This window comes from Drosophila novamexicana, unplaced genomic scaffold (assembly GCF_003285875.2).
Source record: "Drosophila novamexicana strain 15010-1031.04,08,12 unplaced genomic scaffold, DnovRS2.1 tig00001488-arrow-arrow-pilon, whole genome shotgun sequence".
NCBI classification, from domain to species: Eukaryota; Metazoa; Arthropoda; class Insecta; order Diptera; family Drosophilidae; genus Drosophila; species Drosophila novamexicana.
The window spans coordinates 192965-215029 of NW_020824864.1; the positions used below are offsets into that span (position 1 = coordinate 192965).

General features: G+C 35.0%; 4 long non-coding RNA genes across 31 annotated transcripts; 2 read left to right on the forward strand and 2 right to left on the reverse strand.

The window, feature by feature from the left end:
• Positions 1-6319: 6319 nt before the first annotated feature.
• LOC115767910 lies at positions 6320-7201 on the reverse strand. 3 transcript variants are annotated; one of them, XR_004018442.1, is made up of 5 exons: positions 7122-7200; positions 6890-7052; positions 6762-6835; positions 6600-6708; positions 6320-6541 (listed from the first exon to the last, which is right to left on the reverse strand). It is a non-coding gene; the product is annotated as an uncharacterized LOC115767910 (long non-coding RNA). The 3 variants fall into 3 exon arrangements; XR_004018441.1 differs by having other exon boundaries at positions 6322-6541; positions 6600-6705; positions 6890-7060; positions 7122-7201; XR_004018440.1 differs by having other exon boundaries at positions 6322-6541; positions 6890-7060; positions 7122-7201.
• A 1178-nt stretch (positions 7202-8379) lies between these two features.
• Positions 8380-19929, reverse strand: LOC115767907. 24 transcript variants are annotated; one of them, XR_004018435.1, is made up of 6 exons: positions 18278-18492; positions 16487-18213; positions 13209-13313; positions 12810-13144; positions 11714-11767; positions 11506-11588 (listed from the first exon to the last, which is right to left on the reverse strand). It is a non-coding gene; the product is annotated as an uncharacterized LOC115767907 (long non-coding RNA). The 24 variants fall into 24 exon arrangements; XR_004018430.1 differs by having other exon boundaries at positions 12659-13144; positions 18278-18491; XR_004018437.1 differs by having other exon boundaries at positions 11529-11611; positions 12988-13144.
• Positions 9669-15983, forward strand: LOC115767909. 2 transcript variants are annotated; one of them, XR_004018438.1, is made up of 4 exons: positions 9669-10081; positions 10148-12185; positions 14648-15150; positions 15217-15980. It is a non-coding gene; the product is annotated as an uncharacterized LOC115767909 (long non-coding RNA). The 2 variants fall into 2 exon arrangements; XR_004018439.1 differs by lacking the exons at positions 9669-10081; positions 10148-12185 and adding an exon at positions 13626-13804 and having other exon boundaries at positions 15217-15983.
• On the forward strand, positions 17218-21163 carry LOC115767912. 2 transcript variants are annotated; one of them, XR_004018443.1, is made up of 4 exons: positions 18696-18873; positions 20082-20175; positions 20580-20704; positions 20766-21159. It is a non-coding gene; the product is annotated as an uncharacterized LOC115767912 (long non-coding RNA). The 2 variants fall into 2 exon arrangements; XR_004018444.1 differs by lacking the exons at positions 18696-18873; positions 20082-20175 and adding an exon at positions 17218-17254 and having other exon boundaries at positions 20766-21163.
• Positions 21164-22065: the final 902 nt, after the last annotated feature.

Consider the following 22065-nt stretch of genomic DNA (forward strand, 5'->3'; position numbering starts at 1 on the left):
ATGTGATGACACTCACTTATGGGTAATTTTAATAAATTAATAAATCAGGAGCTAAAATTAAAGAGGTAGATAAAGTGTCACACTTACTTTTAACTTTACCTTCCGTATATGATGGGATGGTAAATGCTATTGAAACCTTGTTAATTGAAAACCTGACTCTGGCATTTGTCAAAAATCGACTACTTGATCATGAGATCAAACTTAAGAATGCTAGTAAAGGTACGAGCAGTAAAAGTTTGCAAGCTGTAACTGAAAATGTCAAAAGGGGCAATAAAACAGGACCGTGGCTTCTTAAATCAAAATTTGAGCCCAGGCACACAAATTTTAAAATGAATGTGCAATGACATTTTTGCGGCAAAAAGGGACATTTTTAAAAGGATTGTTTGAATTTTAAAAGTTTTTTGAAAAACAATGAATGAAATAGACAGGCCCATGTAGCAACCACACAGCAGAGCAGAGGTTTTGCTTTTATGTTGAAGCAGCAGGGTGGTATGAATTATAAAGACGAATGTAATATTTTATTCATATTGGATTCAGGAGCCTCACCATATGATTAATAATGTAAATCTGTTTGTGGAATATGATTTACTGAAAACACCAATTGAGATCGCTATTGCAAGACTTGGAGAGCAAAGTGCGAAATAATATATTTGAGGATATAGAAATTTTAAGAAATATACAACTGAATGACAATTTATGTGAGGCTTGTGTTAATGGTAAACAAACTAGACTCCCGTTTAGTGGACCTTTATTTATGGTTCATTCGGATGTTTGTGGTCCAATGACATTGAATGAGAAAGCTATTATGTAGTTTTTGTAGATCAATGTACACATTATTGTGTAACCTATTTGATAACTTATAAATCTGATGTGTTCAGTTTTTAAAGATTATGTGGCAAAGAGCGAGACACATTTTAACTTAAAGGTTGCGAATCTCTACATTGATAATGGGAGAGAGTACTTGTCTAACGACATGCGTAATTATTGTGTAGAAAAAGGCAAAGGCTACCATTTAACAATTCCCCATACGCCACAACTAAATGGAGTATCCGAACGCAATGCCAAAAATAAATGTTTGATTTTATTTTTTTTATGTTGGATAAGCAAACTCCATTTGACAGGTATACTTGTTGGCTATGAACCAAAAGGATATAAGTTGTGGGATATGGGTACTATCGTTTTTGATAGCAAGAGATGTTGATGATTAATATGAAAAATCTAGGCCTGTTGGACTCAAGTTGCCATACCAAGAGTACGGAACGGGTAGAAAATATCCAGAGTGATCTGGATAATCTATAATATGAAATTGAGTCAAATTTCCGGAATGAGAGCACGGAAGGAAGAACTGATAGTGAAATATCAGTAGAACAGCCTAGTGGTACATCAACTGAAAATGCCAGTCAAACTGAAATGGTTGGGGATAATGTGTCTTGTATGAAATCAAATAAGGAGGAAATTGTAGTCAGAAGAAGTAAAAGGTTGAAAGATAGACTACAGGTTTCATATAAATTGTTAAGCAGTTGCTTAATAAACGCGCACAATTTTACTTATAGTATTCCAGTTACATATGCTGAAATTCAGAATAGAAGGGTTCAGGGTATCCCCTATTCGGGAGCTCCCGACTAGAACCTCTTACTTGTTTCCATTAAAAGTGATGAAAATGCCAATCCAATTAGATATAAAACCAGACTAGTAGCTCGAGGATTGACACAGGAGTATCTTATAGACTACGATGAGACATTTGATCCAGTTGCAAGAATATCTAGATTCTATCTTTAGATTCATTTTATCATTTTAGCAATTTAAGCTAAAGGTACACCATATGGATGTGAAAACTGCATTTCTACATGGCATTTTAAAAGTAGAAATCTATATGAGTATTCCAGAAGGTTTATCACATGCCAGTGATAAAGTCTGCAAACTAAATAAGTCAATTTATGGATTGAAGCAGGCATCAGTTAATTTCCTACAAAAACCAGTTAAAGTTTTGTAACAAAAACATAAGAGTAATTTTATTAAATTATTTAAATAAAAAATGGCACATTTTCCTGGCACAAAAGTATTGGCACACATAATTATAAAACCTAAAAATATTATATATGAAACTTAACTAATATTTGGTGGGCAAGCCTTTCTGTTTTATAACAGCCTCTAAACGTTTTGGCATAGAATGAACCAATTTTCTGGTCGTTTCCGCCCCGATATTTTGCCATTCTTCCAATAAAACCGTTTTCAGCTGACTTTTGTTGGAAATTACCCGTTTTTTGACCCTCCTATCCAGTTCCTCCCATAAATGTTCAATTGGGTTTAAATCAGGAGATTGTGGCGGATGTGGCAAAACATGTGCCGTGTTATATGCCAGCCACATTTTAACAACATGGGCCGAATGCTTGGGATCGTTGTCGTGTTGAAAAGTAAAGTTGGATGGTAAGTTTAGGTTTTCGGCGCTTTTTTTGAGGTTTTCCTTTAATATGCCTAAATAAACTGTTTTGTCCATTATCCCATCTATGAATACTAATTCGCCCACGCCGGCAGCAGACATGCAGCCCCATACCATCACTCCCCCGCCGCCATGTTTTACTGTTGCTGCAAGGTTTTTTTTTTCGAAGGCAGTATTTGGCTTGCGCCACACAGTAACTTTGCCATCTGAGCGAAAAATATTAAATTTGCTTTCATCAGAAAATAGTACTTCGTCCCAGAAAACGGATGGCTTAGTTTTATACATATTTGCGTACTCCAAACGTTTAATCTTATTGGCAGAGGAAACAAGTGGCTTACGTCTAGCAACACGTGCACTGTAGTTGGCCTCATGCAGTACCCTTCTGATAGTCATTGGGTGTACCTCTTTTCCAAATTCATTTTTAACCTCAGCAGTTATTTGCGTAGATGTTATTTTTGGGTTCTTTTTAATTTTACGCACTATATCGCTCCGTTCGCGGTCACTTAAAACCCGAGGGCGGCCTTGTCGCGCAGAGTTTTCAAGGCTTTGCGATCCTTTAAAGCGTTGTACAATGCTGCGAATCGTGAAACGACTTCTTTCCATCATTTCAACTATCTCAGCATAAGATTTACCTTGCTTATGCAGATATAAAATTATTTTGCGTTGAGATTCAGTGGTTTCTTTTTGTTTTGGACTCATATTTTTCTTATTGTTTGGTACAAAATGCAAGTTTTAATTCGACAAAAATCTGTGATTTTAAATAACGGTAGGTTGCAACACATGTTCTTGCATAAAAATAAATCGAGCTAAAAACTAAGTGTGCCAATACTTTTGTGCCAAGAAAATGTGCCATTTTTTATTTAAAAAATTTAATAAAATTACTGTTATGTTTTTGTTACAAAACTTTAACTGATTTTTGTAGGAAATTAACTGGCCTATACAGGAAAATTAATTTGCATGGATGTTTGTTACCAAAAACGGACGCAAAATGGTTGCAAAGTAGAAAATGCTTGCTGTGCCAATACTTATGTGTGTGTCTGTATATATGTATATATATATATTTATTAATTGTCTATGGCGAAGAAAACCGAGTATATATACATATATATATATCATTGCGTTAATATATAAACCATAACAAAAAATGTTGTCAAATGTTCTTTGGAAAAATGTATATATTAGAAAATAATTTAATATAGTTGTACAAGACTAAAATTCTTCAGGACTCGTAGGGTTTGCGAGATTTACATTAGGAAACAGTTTGGCCCTGGAAATAACTTTTTGCAGGCGCGTCTTCACATCTTTATCCACAAAAGGTCATTTTAGGTCATTGCCAGCATCGTCGTTCACATTTTATTACACAATTATTTCATGAAAAGCAAAATAGGCATTAGCAGTAGCAGAGCGACGTGGCTTTCCCAAAGGTCGAATGAAGAATTTGTGGCGTACCTGTCTTTTGGCTTCCTCTGGCCAAATGCGCTCCATATTGAAGGGTGCTAGTGTCAGTGATACGCAAGTCGTAGGCCTCAAACGATTCGTCTTTAAACTTGTGTATCAATAAAAACCCAACGCCATCATCTAGCTGTCTCACATCAAAGTAACCTCTAGTATTCATGGGTGTTACGTTTGTTTATCCCCAACCTTCGGATTCAAATGCTCTTCTTGATTAACCGGATTCTCAGCTTGGTAACGGTCATGTTAAAAGTATTTCGAAATCTTGTCCTCAGCGTTCTAAAAAATATACAAATATAAGATGTGTGATAAAAGCACTAACCAAAGAACATATAGACTGGACAATCAGTGGACGGCGATGGAGCATCTTGTTTTCTCTACGGCTGGTACAAAGTCTCTTTCATTTTTGTTCGGGTTCATAAAACGACATCGCTGATTTTTTTTACTCCCTCCCACTGCAGGTAACTGCTTTGGCTTACTCTCAGTGCTCTTTCAATTTGTGTATTTACCGTTGCACTGTCTGTGTGTGTATTTGTCCGCACAAGCAAAAATGCCCAAAAATTCATGCACACTTGCATATTTTGTATATGAATAGAGGAATTTGTGCGCTTTCGTGCCAGTTGGTGGCCTGCCTCGCAAATTTGACAAGATTGGAAGTTTTTTGTGATTCCTGTATTCCATGTGTAGAGCTCGAAGTTCACAAATGCCAAAAACTTCAAATTTTTATAGCCTGAACCCATTAAAAATGGGTATAAGGGTATATTGTATTTGTGCAAAATCCAAATGTATGTAACAGGCAGAAGGAAGCATCTCCGACCCCATAAAGTATATATATTCTTGATCAGCATCAATAGCCGAGTCGATCTAGTCATGTCGGTCTGTCTGTGCATCCGTCCGTCCGTCCGTTTGTCTGTCCGTATGTATGAACGCAAGGATCTCAGCACCTATAAGAGCTAAAGACTTGAAATTTTAGATGTAGTTCCTCTTAGTATCTGCGCAGATCGAGTTTGTTACCGATAATCGATAACTTATTCCATTTCCAAGAAATCTATAAAAATCGATATCGATATCCTGTTTTTTTTGGGAAATTTTGGTAAATAATAAGAGCTAGAGTCACAAACTTAAAATGTAACTTCTAAAATAGAATATATATATACATTTGATGTTGGAAGAAGAGGGTTCAGGGTATCCCCTAGTCGGGAGCTCCCGACTAGAACCTCTTACTTGTGTCAAATTTGCATCGGGCAGGCATGCAACCAACCAACCAACAAACGTATAAATGCTTCCATCCATATAGAAAAGTGTGTAAGTGTGCGTGGTTGGCCAACTTTGAGGTACCCTTACCCTTTCAACCAGGATGGGAAATAGCAATATTGCACATGATCAGGACAAACCCTTTAATAATATCACACAACTGCTTACTCGAAAGAGTGTGGGTGTGCACAAGCAGCAAGTCGCAAAAAGTGAACATTGTAAATTTTTGTACTTTTCTGAAAATTCTTACAAGCCGACGATGAATTACCCTTGCAGAAATACGACTTAAATATTTTTGTATTTTAAGCAAAATAGGTCCCTACATTAAACAGAAAATAATTATAAATATTTCATTTAGGTCAATTAATTGTGTATTAAATAAAATTAGATCAAATTCTTCTCATCATGCCTGACTGGACAAAGAAATATATGATAGAGTATTTAAATGTGTGTGCCTATTGCTACCACAGGCACAAAAGGCACACAATTGAAGAAATAACCTCTGGCTCGCGACTAACGCCGCGATCTACTTATGCGCACATCCACACAACACAAACGTATGAATTTTTGTAGATCTCGGGGTTTTGTGGGAAGCTATGCAGGGAGAAAGAGATGGATGCAAGTGCACGAAGCAATGAGTGAGAGCGAGGCACATGCATACACACATATGTTTTTGGGCTGTAAGGATTTAAAAATGGCATACATATACATATATATTAAGAAACACATCATCAGCCGCAGCGACGTTGTGCGCTGAGCGAGATGCGGCTTCATACTGAACGTTCGGCTTTTGAGGCCGGCATTCGGCTGCCACTCTCAGCAGTCTTACTCTGTCTGGGCACATTAAAATGGTCGCAGGTACCCTTGGGGTCGCCTCGTTTCGATTTTTTTTGTTTCGATAAAAAGGGCCATTTGGTATGTCTATACATTGTATGGTTAGTGCTATTGTGCATTTTAAGTGTAAGAAACTAAAATACCAAAATTACTGTTTTTATATGCAAAAAATTTTTTTTTTTCAATAATTACATTTAAATGTAATTGTAAGTTAAATTGAATATTTTGTAATTGATGTAAGCTATTAAATGTTAGTGTATAATAAATTTCAAAAATAATAATATATATAAAAATTTATATATTAATTATACTTATGTTTTACATTAGTAATGTAATTTGAAGTCTAATTTAAAAAATGTATGAATTGACCACCGTTTATAGATCGGTTTTAACAAGGTCAAATATAACTTCTTAAATCTTACATAATCAATTTTCTCTTATTCAACAGGTAACCATATCATTTTTAATAGGCTTTTGCGTTTGCATGTCCAAGTCTACAAGTTTTCACGTTTCCTATGCGACACACGATGCAATCGTATTTTATGGGTGTTAACAACACAACTGCAATAAATAATGAATTTGTACTTTGGAGGCTAATATATGGTTGCACAAAACTTACAAGTGCGGTTTTCCCCTTTTGTATCCTATTGAAGAATTTAGAATTGTCCGAATAGGTTAACGTTTTAAGGCGCATATCCCTTTCGTAAGTACGCTACTTGTTATCTCTGCTGTGAATAAGTTTGTAATTAAGTTAAAGAAAAAGGGACTTTGGAGTACCTACCAATGATGCTTGCTAGTAGGAAAGCGATCTGTTTATTCATTTGCCGCATTTAAACAGAACCATGGCCACAATTTCTGCAAAGTATACAGAAGATTATTCGTGAGGTTAATTATCTTTTCATAACTTACTCGCATTAATTCGTCTGGACGCCAATGTGAAATTTATTTTGCTGGACGCCCAGACGCATCCATTAAATGATACCACAAATAACTTAAACATTTATTATGTTCGTCGTCACCTTAGGTCGCTGTTGCACTTTGCGTGGCTGTCGTACACAATCCAGCAGAGCTTCTGTAATTCTGCGTGACGGGTCATCTCTAAAGTGCAAGTGAGCAAATCAGTTTTTGTAAATAAGCTTACCCCTGAGCAACTACATCGGGTCACAAATTATATTTTGGACGGCTTTCACAGGAAAGAGTATGTGGTGGCAGCATACCTCGACATCCAAGAAGCCTTCGACCGGGTGTGGCACGCAGGACTCCTCTCCAAGATAAAGGACAAATTGAATCCGCAGCTATTTAGCACCATTGCGAGCTTCCTAACTGAGAGAACCTTTCAAGTGGTGCAGGATGGAGTAGCCTCTCAAACCAAACGCATAAAAGCGGGCGTTCCACAAGGCAGCGTCTTGGGTCCCACGCTATATAGCCTGTTTACACATGACATGCCCACAGCAAATGCAAGCAGACGGAATGATCGGCAGGACCTTCTGGTGGCCACGTTTGCTGACGACACGGCAATCCTTGCAAAAAACAAATGTGTGTGCGTGGCAACTGACCTCTTGCAGGAATACCTCAAGCGATTTGAAAACTGGGCTTGTAGATGGAACATCGCAGTGAACCCTGGAAAATGCGCCACGGTTACCCACACTCTACGCAAGGACTCATGCCCCGGACTTTTTCTTCATGGTGAGCTTCTAGAGCAATATCGTCAACACAAGTACCTAGGTGTCACTCTCGACAGACGACTTACATTTAGTAAGCACGTCTCTGCAGTAACGAGCAACATCAAATCTAAGATAAGGCGAATGAGCTGGCTCCTCAACTCCAAAAACAAACTCTCGCTTCGAAACAAGGTCCTAATCTACAAGGTAATCCTTGCCCCAGTGTGGCGTTACGGGCTTCAAGTTTACGGTATAGCTGCAAAAACACACCTGAACAAAATTCGCATCATTCAGGCCAAAACCCTGCGCAAAATAACTGGAGCCGAATGGTATATTCGCACACGCGACATCGCCAAGGACCTCAAGGTTCCAATGGTGGGCGACGTAGTCAACAGGCAAGCAGCGAGCTACTCAACAAAGCTCCACAACCATCCAAACATCCTGGCGAGGAGCCTGCTAAGGAGGCGAAGAAGAAGGCGACTGAAGAGGACCTACCCAACCGACCTAATCGATCGTTATGTATAGGTGACAAGCTTCGTTAATTACATCAAAATATGTTTCTGTAATCTGTTAACCTAATTGTAAAACTAATTGTAAAACCACAATCATCGCTAAGCTAAGTAATTATGTCACTCTGATAAAAGTTGCTAACATAGAGTAACAGGATACCAGATTTCTTAATAAACAAAATATAATTAGTAAAAAAAAAAAAAGTAAATAAGCTGATTGAGACTTACTTACGGGTATCCCAGCAAAGAAGTGAATCATCTGATCGTAGCGGGTGCTGACATTTTATTCAAGGCGTTTGGTCATATATATTCGTCCTCGTTGTAATTGCTTGGGCATTTCCTATAAAAGAAGCTAAACTTTTATTTTTGTAAAATTATAATAATAATACCATATGAACGTCCCTTGAAGCGCGTGCCAAAATAATGCGCATGTACATCATACTTATGGAATAACTTACCAATGTACATATGTGTTAGAGTACGTATGCTTGTATGCATATGCATGTTTGTAGTTTCTCTCATCTAAATCTATTCACAAGTGCATGTTACTAGCTGGAAAATCCATTTGTTGGATAAAATTTCTGCATATGCATTCTTAACAATAATACATGACGAAGTTAAATTAATGTCTTAGTTAAGAGATTACGGACTTATTTTGAAATCCAAGAACTATCCTGTCTGTGGCGAACCCTGCAAGTATGCCGCATTGAAAGGCGACTTTTATTTTCGGTGTAGTCTGACGCATATTTTTGTAAAAATTTACAAAAAAGTGTAATTTTTTAATTTCTTCGCGGGATCGCGTCGGACTATCAGGAAAATTTGGCTTTTTGTATTTTGCGAACTGATGGGAGTTGAACCCATCACTGAATTTTTAAAAAATGAGCTCTCATTGACATATGAAACAATAGTCAATTAGCGTAATTATTTGCGCGAAGTTTTTCAAGTTTGTGCTGCACAGTTAAGCCTTGGATTGCTTGGATGAGAGAGCAAGGTAGTAGAAACACACGAAAGCCTTGTTTTTAAAAGAAAAAGTAATTGTGGGGGAATTTTTCTAGGCCAATGGGTATTTTGTAATTATGAAAGGGATGCCAAAAGGCTGTACATCGTTCCTGTCGAAAACCGCACCAAAAGCACGCTGCTGTGTATTATAAAAGAAAAGATAGCGGATGGGACAACGATCATTTCGGATAGTTGGTCTTCAACCGATGTGGCAGAGTGAACATTAATTTAGACTGCACATATGAAGATGTAAGCATTTTATCTTTAAGAATAGTCTTCGTAATATTTTAAAATTCATTTTAAAGAAAGTACTTATCAAACAATTTTTTATTCCAGTATAAAGACGAGTTGGAAACTCTCTGTGAAATGCAAATAGCAGAGGCCATAATTTCGGTAAGTTCCCTAAAAAGCTCGCATAGCATTTTAATTAAATTTTCTTCAATTTCAGCATTAACACAAACAAATATTTTCGAATGCGCTGTTGATTTAGATATAATATAATTATAAAATAGTCGTAACATCTTGTTTTTATTCCGATCATCAGTTAAATTAATAAAAGCAAATTGAGGCAATTGTATCCGCTTTTATTTAAATAAACGAAAATATAAGCATGCAAATGAAAATGATGAAATGCCCGTTGATATGTATACATATAGTCAAACCTTATTTGCAAAATAATGTACAAGTGAATTCGTACAAATTATGTATGTGTGATAATCAGTGTAAACTGTGATAGCATACATATATGCGTGCGCATTGTTTTGAAACGCGCATCGAGGATATTATTATATTATTTTCAACAATTGGATAAAGTGCCTGTCGGGTATCCCCAAGCAATCCCATCGAGGGAAAAGATATATGGCTAGACATCTGGGTTCAAATGTCAGCACCCGCCACGATCAGATGATGCACTTCTGCGCTGGGATACCCTGGTAGGTATCAATCATCTTATCTACGAAAACAGATAGTTTTTTCACTTGCAATTTGATTTTTTGCAGATGTCACGCATGTTAGCACGCAAAGGGTAAAATCGACCCAAAGCGACGGCGAGCATAATGAATGTTTGAGATATTTGTGATAACATTTAACAGACGCGTCTGTCCCAGCAAAAGAAATTTTACATTGGTCTCAAACCGCTTGAGTGCGAGATAGTTACTTAACGGCTAAGTTATTAGGATTGATTAAAAATCTATAGATAATATTCATTTGTTTATTTTTAGTAAATATAAATATCTTTATTATGCTGACTGGTGTAAATCTCTGTATTAATAGATCTTTTCATTCGGTTTTAATACATATGCCCTTAGATTAGAGATAACAGAACTTTGCGTTATATTCTAATAAAAACTAATAATTGTTATCCACAGCATTAAAATCAAGGAACGCCCGTATGAATGTGAAGTATGCCTTAACAACGCGAAAACTGGTTGACTTAGACGTGCAGACGCGAAAACCTACTAAAGGTGAAATCATGTTAATCTGTTGTGAATTTAAAAATATACTACATTTAAATTATAATTTGAAGAAAGATACTAATAGAAAGATAGTTATAATCCAGATTTGATTATCCAAAATTTGATGAAATAAAATGGCCTGGTTAATGCCGAATTGTAAACTCTTTTACATATTTTTAAAATGAATCTTAAAATTATATTACTAATGTAAAACATAGGTATATTAATATTTCAATTTTTATATATATTATTATTTTTGAAATGTATTACATAACAACTTTTAATAGCTTGCATTAATTACAAAATATTCAATTTAACTTACAATTACATTTCAGTTTAATTATTGAAAAAAATATTACAAATGCAAACACTAGTTTTGGTATTTTAGTTTCATACACTTAAAATAAACAATAGCTTCCTCCAAATCGAAAATGCAATATTTTTAATGATTTATTATCGATAGTTAGCAGCTCTCATTCGCTCATCTCGAAGCGTTGCCGATAGCTAAAAACTATCGGAAATTCATCATCAAATAGTATCGTTGCTGCACGAAACTTGACAATCGTGCTACCAGCGCTATCGGCAACATTTAAATGCTTAAATTTAATAAAAAAAAAAACTATAAAGTTAAGTTTCGACGCCGGAAATAGAATCTTGAGAAAAAACTACGTGGAATAGACACCACACCCAACTTATTTGAAGTTCACTTTTGTAGAGTAATAAAAACGATGCATTACCCCAAAAATAAATGGCGCCATGCCAATGCAGAATCATCAGGTACAAAACCATTTTTAAAAGATTTGTTGTAACTTACCAGCAGAAGAAAATGTTGGCGTTTTCCAAGTAGCAAAAGCCCAGCACTCAAAGGGACGGCTAAAGCAACATTGGCAGCCTGAGCACTTTCAGCGGCGGAGTTAGACTTTACGAACTCGTAAACTTACTTTATTTTAATTTCACAATGACCAAGATGGGTCGCCATATATATCTGCGTAGTAAGCGTTACCGATACTATTATTTGTTTAGGCGGAAACAATATAAAAGTCCATATGTATATTGTTATATTGTGTTATAGGAGAGCAATCGAGAACTCTAGGAATAATTGACACTTACAAGTTGTTAACTTTTAATAGTAATCTCCGGCCTCAGTAGCGCGACTGAAAATAACTAAAAAAGAGATGCATACATTTTTCTGATTGAATGGCAGTCGAACTATCGATAAAAAAAACTAATGGAATGCTCTCGATGGGGAAGCTATCGGAAAATAAACCTTGTATGGTAATCATTTCGTAAGTTAGTCAGGACAAACTATTTCACATCTAGGTCTTGCCATTTATTCTAACCTCTGTCCACTAAACACATTTCTGAAAATGTCACATTTTTGAAAAAATGTCACATATTTGAAAAATGTGTAAAAATGTCACATTTTTGAAAAAGGTGTATTTTTGCCCCGAAAATTTCGTGTTTTTTGCGATGATTAATCGAGATTTCTATCGATGTTGGGAAAAATGTGAAAGTATCAAACGCAAAAACAGCTGATATATCAACGAGTGCAAGCAGCATCTTTAAAAAAAAAATTTAAATGGTACTAATCCCACAACAAATTTAGAATCTAAACATGACGAAATGTCGTAAAGAATATGTAAAATACAGCCCTTACTTCGAGGTCGCATTATGTTACCGACAACCAATGGGACACCAATATGTGAAATTTGAAAATGTGACATTTCTTAAGCCACTGGGCAGAGGCTATAACAAGAGTTTCTCAGTCGATACTATATATTCCGTGCCAAATTGACAGTTGCACCAACTAAAGAAACCAAGAAATATTTTCCAAGTGTTGTTTTAATAAGAAGATCTAAAGGGCTGCTGCTGCCTAGTGATGGTGTGAATTTAATGACTGTCCAGGCCTAAAGCTGCTCACGTGTCTACGTGCCCAGTCCACGCTTTAACCGTTGCTTCAAGTAATTTTTAATCATATATGTAAATACCTGCTGACGTCTATCCGGTCCTGACCAGCTACCTACGAGGCAAATCTGCGTGTACATTTACACTTACCCATCAATACGCTCTATGCTAAACAATGAAATCCAGCTGGCTGCCAGTATCTCCGCTTGTTAGTTGACTTTATACAGTCCACAGTAAATCTTTGTCATAGCTAGATGTATGTGTTTTGGATTCTGTCATTGTCAAAGTAACTAGCTCTTACCGGTCACTATTCCGCACTCTTGCCATATGACACAGTTGACCTCTCCATTTGTCAGCATTTATCCAACCTGATGGCTTATTATATGTAATATTAATGCTGTCGTCGCAATCCGGCTCTACATATTTTATGTATAACGCTACCAAAATTTACTTAATAATGTCTGACTTTACAAACTTACCTTGCCTACCAAATTTGTTTGAAAATCATTCGCGTCACGCTTTCTTGACAGCGGTAAGCAACAATTCTTTGTTTGGCAGTAGTTTTTTTTTGTACCACCATTAAAGTTACCGGCCAGGGTATTAAATTGTGGTTCTCAAACACAAACTCCAATAAAACTAAAAAATAAAAATATATTAGGAAATAACAAGAATTGTATAAATATGGCTTAATTCCTGATACTTTTTTTTTTGTTGATGTGTCTTGGCGCCTTTGCTTTGTCGGACCTCCATAAACTGTAGCATTGTTGAGTCTCTGCTCTGATATAAAAAGAATGACAAGTCCAACCTAAAATAGTTAGAGACATATGAAATTTAATTGAGAATTACGTAAACTTATCTAATTTTATTTTAATTTCAAAATAGAATAGAGATATGGTAAAATTGTAACTGTATATTAGCATTTACCCAACAATGATATTAATGAATAAAAAACTTGCAGTGTGGCAGTAAGAAGCTAAAATAAGAGATGCGCAAAACGGTATCGATTCATGGATACTTTAAACGCACAGATCTGATTTTCAATTAAGAAGTAAATCTGATTTTTTTATATTCGATTAAATGTATTTTGAGAAGAATAAAAATACAAACATTAACTTGTTTAAGGACAAGGTGAATATCTCTAACTAGATGGTTATTAAACTATCGATAGGCTGATTCGTAAGAGAATGGATAGGGTACAATCGAACGCGACTAACATCGGTCATACTCGATTTGATATTATTTTGTTTAAGACTCGTCATTCACGAATATTAGCTTGCAACATTTTGATACTGCAAAGTACGCAGATATTAAAAAATAAAATGATTGGGTGCCTATATTTAGCCGATATACATATTTAAAAAGTACTTGCTAAAGTATTATCGGGTATGGAGCGATACAAATAATGTGACTAAAATTAGGTCTGAGTGAAATGCGTTAACATTTACAAGGCTCTTGGAGTTGTTATATAGGGCACAGCATGCCCATTCAAATTTCATTTACTTTGTTCACTTATCTGGCTTAAAGTTTAAAATCCTACTTTATTTGCTAAAGTTCAACAAATAGTATTTCACACAACTTTTCTTTTGACTATGTGTTAAAAGTGCGCTTTAACGTTTTTGGTCTTCTGCTGGCAAGAAGATCGAGGGACTCAAAGTTTAACAATCCACTAAAAGCAAGCGCGACCCAAATTCGCATTGATTTCATTTGGGGGAAAAAAACTGCGAAAAAAACAACACAAAAACCGCTTTTGCATCAATACAAATGCTCACTTAGCTTCAGAGAAAGAAGTGGGAGATATGCCACAAAAAACAGCACGACTGTATTTTGAAGATGATTTTTCCTAAAGTTAGCTGCGCGTTGACTGTTGTGCTGAGGCATACTTTTGCTTTTATATATACATATGAGGAACATGTAGTACACAAAACAAATGAAGCTGTCTTTAAAGTCATTATTATTATTATTTTGTTCAATAATACATATTTACAATGCTTCACAGTTCAAAAGATTTTGCACTGTTTGTTTATAGGTATAGTAAATTAGTTTAGGCCACAATAAAGTACACTTTGTGGATTTTTGGATTATGCATTAATATGTAGGTGTTCTCTTATATAAATGATGACTATATTAAATTTTTTTCAGGCACGTAACAAGTATAATTTCATAGCATTTTAATGTGAAATCAAGATACTCTAAACATCGGACTATCGTAATAAACGTTCGAATTGTAACATCTTGTTTTTATTCCGATCATCAGTTAAATTAATAAAAGCAAATTGAGGCAATTGTATCCGCTTTTATTTAAATAAACGAAAATATAAGCATGCAAATGAAAATGATGAAATGCCCGTTGATATGTATACATATAGTCAAACCTTATTTGCAAAATAATGTACAAGTGAATTCGTACAAATTATGTATGTGTGATAATCAGTGTAAACTGTGATAGCATACATATATGCGTGCGCATTGTTTTGAAACGCGCATCGAGGATATTATTATATTATTTTCAACAATTGGATAAAGTGCCTGTCGGGTATCCCCAAGCAATCCCATCGAGGGAAAAGATATATGGCTAGACATCTGGGTTCAAATGTCAGCACCCGCCACGATCAGATGATGCACTTCTGCGCTGGGATACCCTGGTAGGTATCAATCATCTTATCTACGAAAACAGATAGTTTTTTCACTTGCAATTTGATTTTTTGCAGATGTCACGCATGTTAGCACGCAAAGGGTAAAATCGACCCAAAGCGACGGCGAGCATAATGAATGTTTGAGATATTTGTGATAACATTTAACAGACGCGTCTGTCCCAGCAAAAGAAATTTTACATTGGTCTCAAACCGCTTGAGTGCGAGATAGTTACTTAACGGCTAAGTTATTAGGATTGATTAAAAATCTATAGATAATATTCATTTGTTTATTTTTAGTAAATATAAATATCTTTATTATGCTGACTGGTGTAAATCTCTGTATTAATAGATCTTTTCATTCGGTTTTAATACATATGCCCTTAGATTAGAGATAACAGAACTTTGCGTTATATTCTAATAAAAACTAATAATTGTTATCCACAGCATTAAAATCAAGGAACGCCCGTATGAATGTGAAGTATGCCTTAACAACGCGAAAACTGGTTGACTTAGACGTGCAGACGCGAAAACCTACTAAAGGTGAAATCATGTTAATCTGTTGTGAATTTAAAAATATACTACATTTAAATTATAATTTGAAGAAAGATACTAATAGAAAGATAGTTATAATCCAGATTTGATTATCCAAAATTTGATGAAATAAAATGGCCTGGTTAATGCCGAATTGTAAACTCTTTTACATATTTTTAAAATGAATCTTAAAATTATATTACTAATGTAAAACATAGGTATATTAATATTTCAATTTTTATATATATTATTATTTTTGAAATGTATTACATAACAACTTTTAATAGCTTGCATTAATTACAAAATATTCAATTTAACTTACAATTACATTTCAGTTTAATTATTGAAAAAAATATTACAAATGCAAACACTAGTTTTGGTATTTTAGTTTCATACACTTAAAATAAACAATAGCTTCCTCCAAATCGAAAATGCAATATTTTTAATGATTTATTATCGATAGTTAGCAGCTCTCATTCGCTCATCTCGAAGCGTTGCCGATAGCTAAAAACTATCGGAAATTCATCATCAAATAGTATCGTTGCTGCACGAAACTTGACAATCGTGCTACCAGCGCTATCGGCAACATTTAAATGCTTAAATTTAATAAAAAAAAAAACTATAAAGTTAAGTTTCGACGCCGGAAATAGAATCTTGAGAAAAAACTACGTGGAATAGACACCACACCCAACTTATTTGAAGTTCACTTTTGTAGAGTAATAAAAACGATGCATTACCCCAAAAATAAATGGCGCCATGCCAATGCAGAATCATCAGGTACAAAACCATTTTTAAAAGATTTGTTGTAACTTACCAGCAGAAGAAAATGTTGGCGTTTTCCAAGTAGCAAAAGCCCAGCACTCAAAGGGACGGCTAAAGCAACATTGGCAGCCTGAGCACTTTCAGCGGCGGAGTTAGACTTTACGAACTCGTAAACTTACTTTATTTTAATTTCACAATGACCAAGATGGGTCGCCATATATATCTGCGTAGTAAGCGTTACCGATACTATTATTTGTTTAGGCGGAAACAATATAAAAGTCCATATGTATATTGTTATATTGTGTTATAGGAGAGCAATCGAGAACTCTAGGAATAATTGACACTTACAAGTTGTTAACTTTTAATAGTAATCTCCGGCCTCAGTAGCGCGACTGAAAATAACTAAAAAAGAGATGCATACATTTTTCTGATTGAATGGCAGTCGAACTATCGATAAAAAAAACTAATGGAATGCTCTCGATGGGGAAGCTATCGGAAAATAAACCTTGTATGGTAATCATTTCGTAAGTTAGTCAGGACAAACTATTTCACATCTAGGTCTTGCCATTTATTCTAACCTCTGTCCACTAAACACATTTCTGAAAATGTCACATTTTTGAAAAAATGTCACATATTTGAAAAATGTGTAAAAATGTCACATTTTTGAAAAAGGTGTATTTTTGCCCCGAAAATTTCGTGTTTTTTGCGATGATTAATCGAGATTTCTATCGATGTTGGGAAAAATGTGAAAGTATCAAACGCAAAAACAGCTGATATATCAACGAGTGCAAGCAGCATCTTAAAAAAAAAAATTTAAATGGTACTAATCCCACAACAAATTTAGAATCTAAACATGACGAAATGTCGTAAAGAATATGTAAAATACAGCCCTTACTTCGAGGTCGCATTATGTTACCGACAACCAATGGGACACCAATATGTGAAATTTGAAAATGTGACATTTCTTAAGCCACTGGGCAGAGGCTATAACAAGAGTTTCTCAGTCGATACTATATATTCCGTGCCAAATTGACAGTTGCACCAACTAAAGAAACCAAGAAATATTTTCCAAGTGTTGTTTTAATAAGAAGATCTAAAGGGCTGCTGCTGCCTAGTGATGGTGTGAATTTAATGACTGTCCAGGCCTAAAGCTGCTCACGTGTCTACGTGCCCAGTCCACGCTTTAACCGTTGCTTCAAGTAATTTTTAATCATATATGTAAATACCTGCTGACGTCTATCCGGTCCTGACCAGCTACCTACGAGGCAAATCTGCGTGTACATTTACACTTACCCATCAATACGCTCTATGCTAAACAATGAAATCCAGCTGGCTGCCAGTATCTCCGCTTGTTAGTTGACTTTATACAGTCCACAGTAAATCTTTGTCATAGCTAGATGTATGTGTTTTGGATTCTGTCATTGTCAAAGTAACTAGCTCTTACCGGTCACTATTCCGCACTCTTGCCATATGACACAGTTGACCTCTCCATTTGTCAGCATTTATCCAACCTGATGGCTTATTATATGTAATATTAATGCTGTCGTCGCAATCCGGCTCTACATATTTTATGTATAACGCTACCAAAATTTACTTAATAATGTCTGACTTTACAAACTTACCTTGCCTACCAAATTTGTTTGAAAATCATTCGCGTCACGCTTTCTTGACAGCGGTAAGCAACAATTCTTTGTTTGGCAGTAGTTTTTTTTTGTACCACCATTAAAGTTACCGGCCAGGGTATTAAATTGTGGTTCTCAAACACAAACTCCAATAAAACTAAAAAATAAAAATATATTAGGAAATAACAAGAATTGTATGAATATGGCTTAATTCCTGATACTTTTTTTTTTGTTGATGTGTCTTGGCGCCTTTGCTTTGTCGGACCTCCATAAACTGTAGCATTGTTGAGTCTCTGCTCTGATATAAAAAGAATGACAAGTCCAACCTAAAATAGTTAGAGACATATGAAATTTAATTGAGAATTACGTAAACTTATCTAATTTTATTTTAATTTCAAAATAGAATAGAGATATGGTAAAATTGTAACTGTATATTAGCATTTACCCAACAATGATATTAATGAATAAAAAACTTGCAGTGTGGCAGTAAGAAGCTAAAATAAGAGATGCGCAAAACGGTATCGATTCATGGATACTTTAAACGCACAGATCTGATTTTCAATTAAGAAGTAAATCTGATTTTTTTATATTCGATTAAATGTATTTTGAGAAGAATAAAAATACAAACATTAACTTGTTTAAGGACAAGGTGAATATCTCTAACTAGATGGTTATTAAACTATCGATAGGCTGATTCGTAAGAGAATGGATAGGGTACAATCGAACGCGACTAACATCGGTCATACTCGATTTGATATTATTTTGTTTAAGACTCGTCATTCACGAATATTAGCTTGCAACATTTTGATACTGCAAAGTACGCAGATATTAAAAAATAAAATGATTGGGTGCCTATATTTAGCCGATATACATATTTAAAAAGTACTTGCTAAAGTATTATCGGGTATGGAGCGATACAAATAATGTGACTAAAATTAGGTCTGAGTGAAATGCGTTAACATTTACAAGGCTCTTGGAGTTGTTATATAGGGCACAGCATGCCCATTCAAATTTCATTTACTTTGTTCACTTATCTGGCTTAAAGTTTAAAATCCTACTTTATTTGCTAAAGTTCAACAAATAGTATTTCACACAACTTTTCTTTTGACTATGTGTTAAAAGTGCGCTTTAACGTTTTTGGTCTTCTGCTGGCAAGAAGATCGAGGGACTCAAAGTTTAACAATCCACTAAAAGCAAGCGCGACCCAAATTCGCATTGATTTCATTTGGGGGAAAAAAACTGCGAAAAAAACAACACAAAAACCGCTTTTGCATCAATACAAATGCTCACTTAGCTTCAGAGAAAGAAGTGGGAGATATGCCACAAAAAACAGCACGACTGTATTTTGAAGATGATTTTTCCTAAAGTTAGCTGCGCGTTGACTGTTGTGCTGAGGCATACTTTTGCTTTTATATATACATATGAGGAACATGTAGTACACAAAACAAATGAAGCTGTCTTTAAAGTCATTATTATTATTATTTTGTTCAATAATACATATTTACAATGCTTCACAGTTCAAAAGATTTTGCACTGTTTGTTTATAGGTATAGTAAATTAGTTTAGGCCACAATAAAGTACACTTTGTGGATTTTTGGATTATGCATTAATATGTAGGTGTTCTCTTATATAAATGATGACTATATTAAATTTTTTTCAGGCACGTAACAAGTATAATTTCATAGCATTTTAATGTGAAATCAAGATACTCTAAACATCGGACTATCGTAATAAACGTTCGAATTGTCTCCTTATAGACCAAAACGAAAATAGACATTCACGTACACTCAAATACACGCGTTTGCTAAGCTACCCTTTTATATAATTTTGATAGTAATAGGGGGGTATAAAGATATTGAATTATAGATTCAATTGTTCCCTCGTATTCATTAATTTTTTATTATATACATTTTTTTATATAATAAATAGCGTAATATGTATTCTAAACTTTTTACAACAATCTGTTCTTTCTTTATTTGATTTTTTGAGTTCGAGATTCTTATATAATTATTATTTTTTTTCCAGATATTTAAGCACATTAAAGTTGGCAAATATTTGAGCTGTTTGCATTCACAAATTGTAAATTCAATAATTGGTTCCAGCATATAGATATAGACAGGTGTGCATAAGTATACATATTTATACCCTGAACCCGTTAAAAATTGGAAGAAAGCATCTTAAACCTGTTGAAGTATAAATGTTCTTACTGTTTAGCTCTGTTTTTTTTTTTTAATTTTTTTTATTTGCTTACCAAATGCTTAGATAAAAACTATAGATAAAATGTAGCTTTACACAGCCACAAAATTTGTATACGTATGTTAGAACACAAACTTTTATATCCATACCATTTTTATAAAACAAACTTTAATGGTTATATTATTCATATATTTTTATATAAATATTTTGTCCATGGATTTCATAATTTAATTTCTCACAGTTTTAAAACAGGTTTAAGCTTAAAATTTTTAAATTGTTCTTCTGAAAAATTTAATCTAACAAAGGGTTTCATTTGTTTGTTAAAAGAGCTATCTTGGATGGCGTCCATGATACAGCGAAGATAAGAGCTGCTCATATTGTACTTTCTTCAAACATTCCAACAATTACTACGGGGCTGTTATATCACCAGCAATATTTACTCAGTTGCAACTGTGAGTATACAAAAATAACAATAAAAGCATTATTAATTCATCAAGAGTTTTCTCAATTCAGATATAAGTATGATCCATATTGTAATAGATTTCTGTTAATATTAGTATCAGAATATCCATCAATAGCTTCAAAACTACCTAACTGGGCCTATATGTATCAAGAAATCAACATTCATTAACTGGAGATTTGCAATTATATCAACTGATGGTCGACTACTTATTGCATCATACATATACATATATAGCAGACGGAATCAAATCATTAAAAATGTATTACTGTCAAAATACAACTACCTACGATATTCAATAACAATAAAAAATTGAGATCCGCCAAAACAAAACCAAATCAGATGCATCGTTTGCGTGAAAAGCTTCAATGTTCAAGTGAAAATGCTACAGAAAGCTCGCCGGCATGGTCGTTCTGCGGGCGGTGCTGCGGAGAGAGACTACAGCTACGGCAAGAGCAGCAGCAGCCTGGCATCGTAGCTTTTTATCGCTCGTGCATGGATTCAGTATCTGATTTGTCGTCGTATCGTTTTGTCTCCGATGAAGAGGAAGCCAATGATAATGCTGTTGATGCTAATGATGACGTTAGTGTTGGCTAGCTGTCTCTGCCGTGTGTAGAAATAGAACAACAGAAGTCAAAAACATCAACTATAGCACAATACACAAAAACATCGGCAACGAATAAGGCCTCAAAAGTTGTGGTGCCTCGCGCGTCAGCATTTTCTCTACGGCATGATATTCGTAGTGTGTTACCAATACAAAGTTATTCAGCCGCAGACACAGGAGCAGCAGTTATTAAATGACTCTACATCTTGTAGAAAAATTTATGCTACAATTGGGCATTGTCCTAATGACTCGTGCCGCCTTAGCAGGGACTGTTTAAGATCTTATTTACGTTGTGGTCGTCGGAATCCTCCACCAGTGCAGCCCAAACTCAAATCTTGCCCTCGAATTTGCTTTGCAGTGGCCGCTTGCAGTAGCATCCATATCGGATGCCTGCACCAAAAATACGCCGATTGGAAAAGTGTCAAAAGCATCGACATGTCCACCCATTGAGTTGTGTGCCGCTTAAAAAGCCATTGGTGTTGACAAATACTTATTCTCTAAGACGTAGACTCAGAAGCTGCTCAGATTTAAAATACATTTACTCTAACGCTAACAGCTGCACGCAAGTGACAGCTGAAAATAGCTCTGACTCAACGTCGCGTAAGAAATTGCAGTGGAAATCAACCTGCATACTACGCTACGATCGTAACGAACATCATAAAATAAACTTTAATCAAAAGAGCAACTCAAAACATAAACGGAGGCTTAAAACAGCAGGGGGAACAGGAAATTTATCAACAAGCTACGAC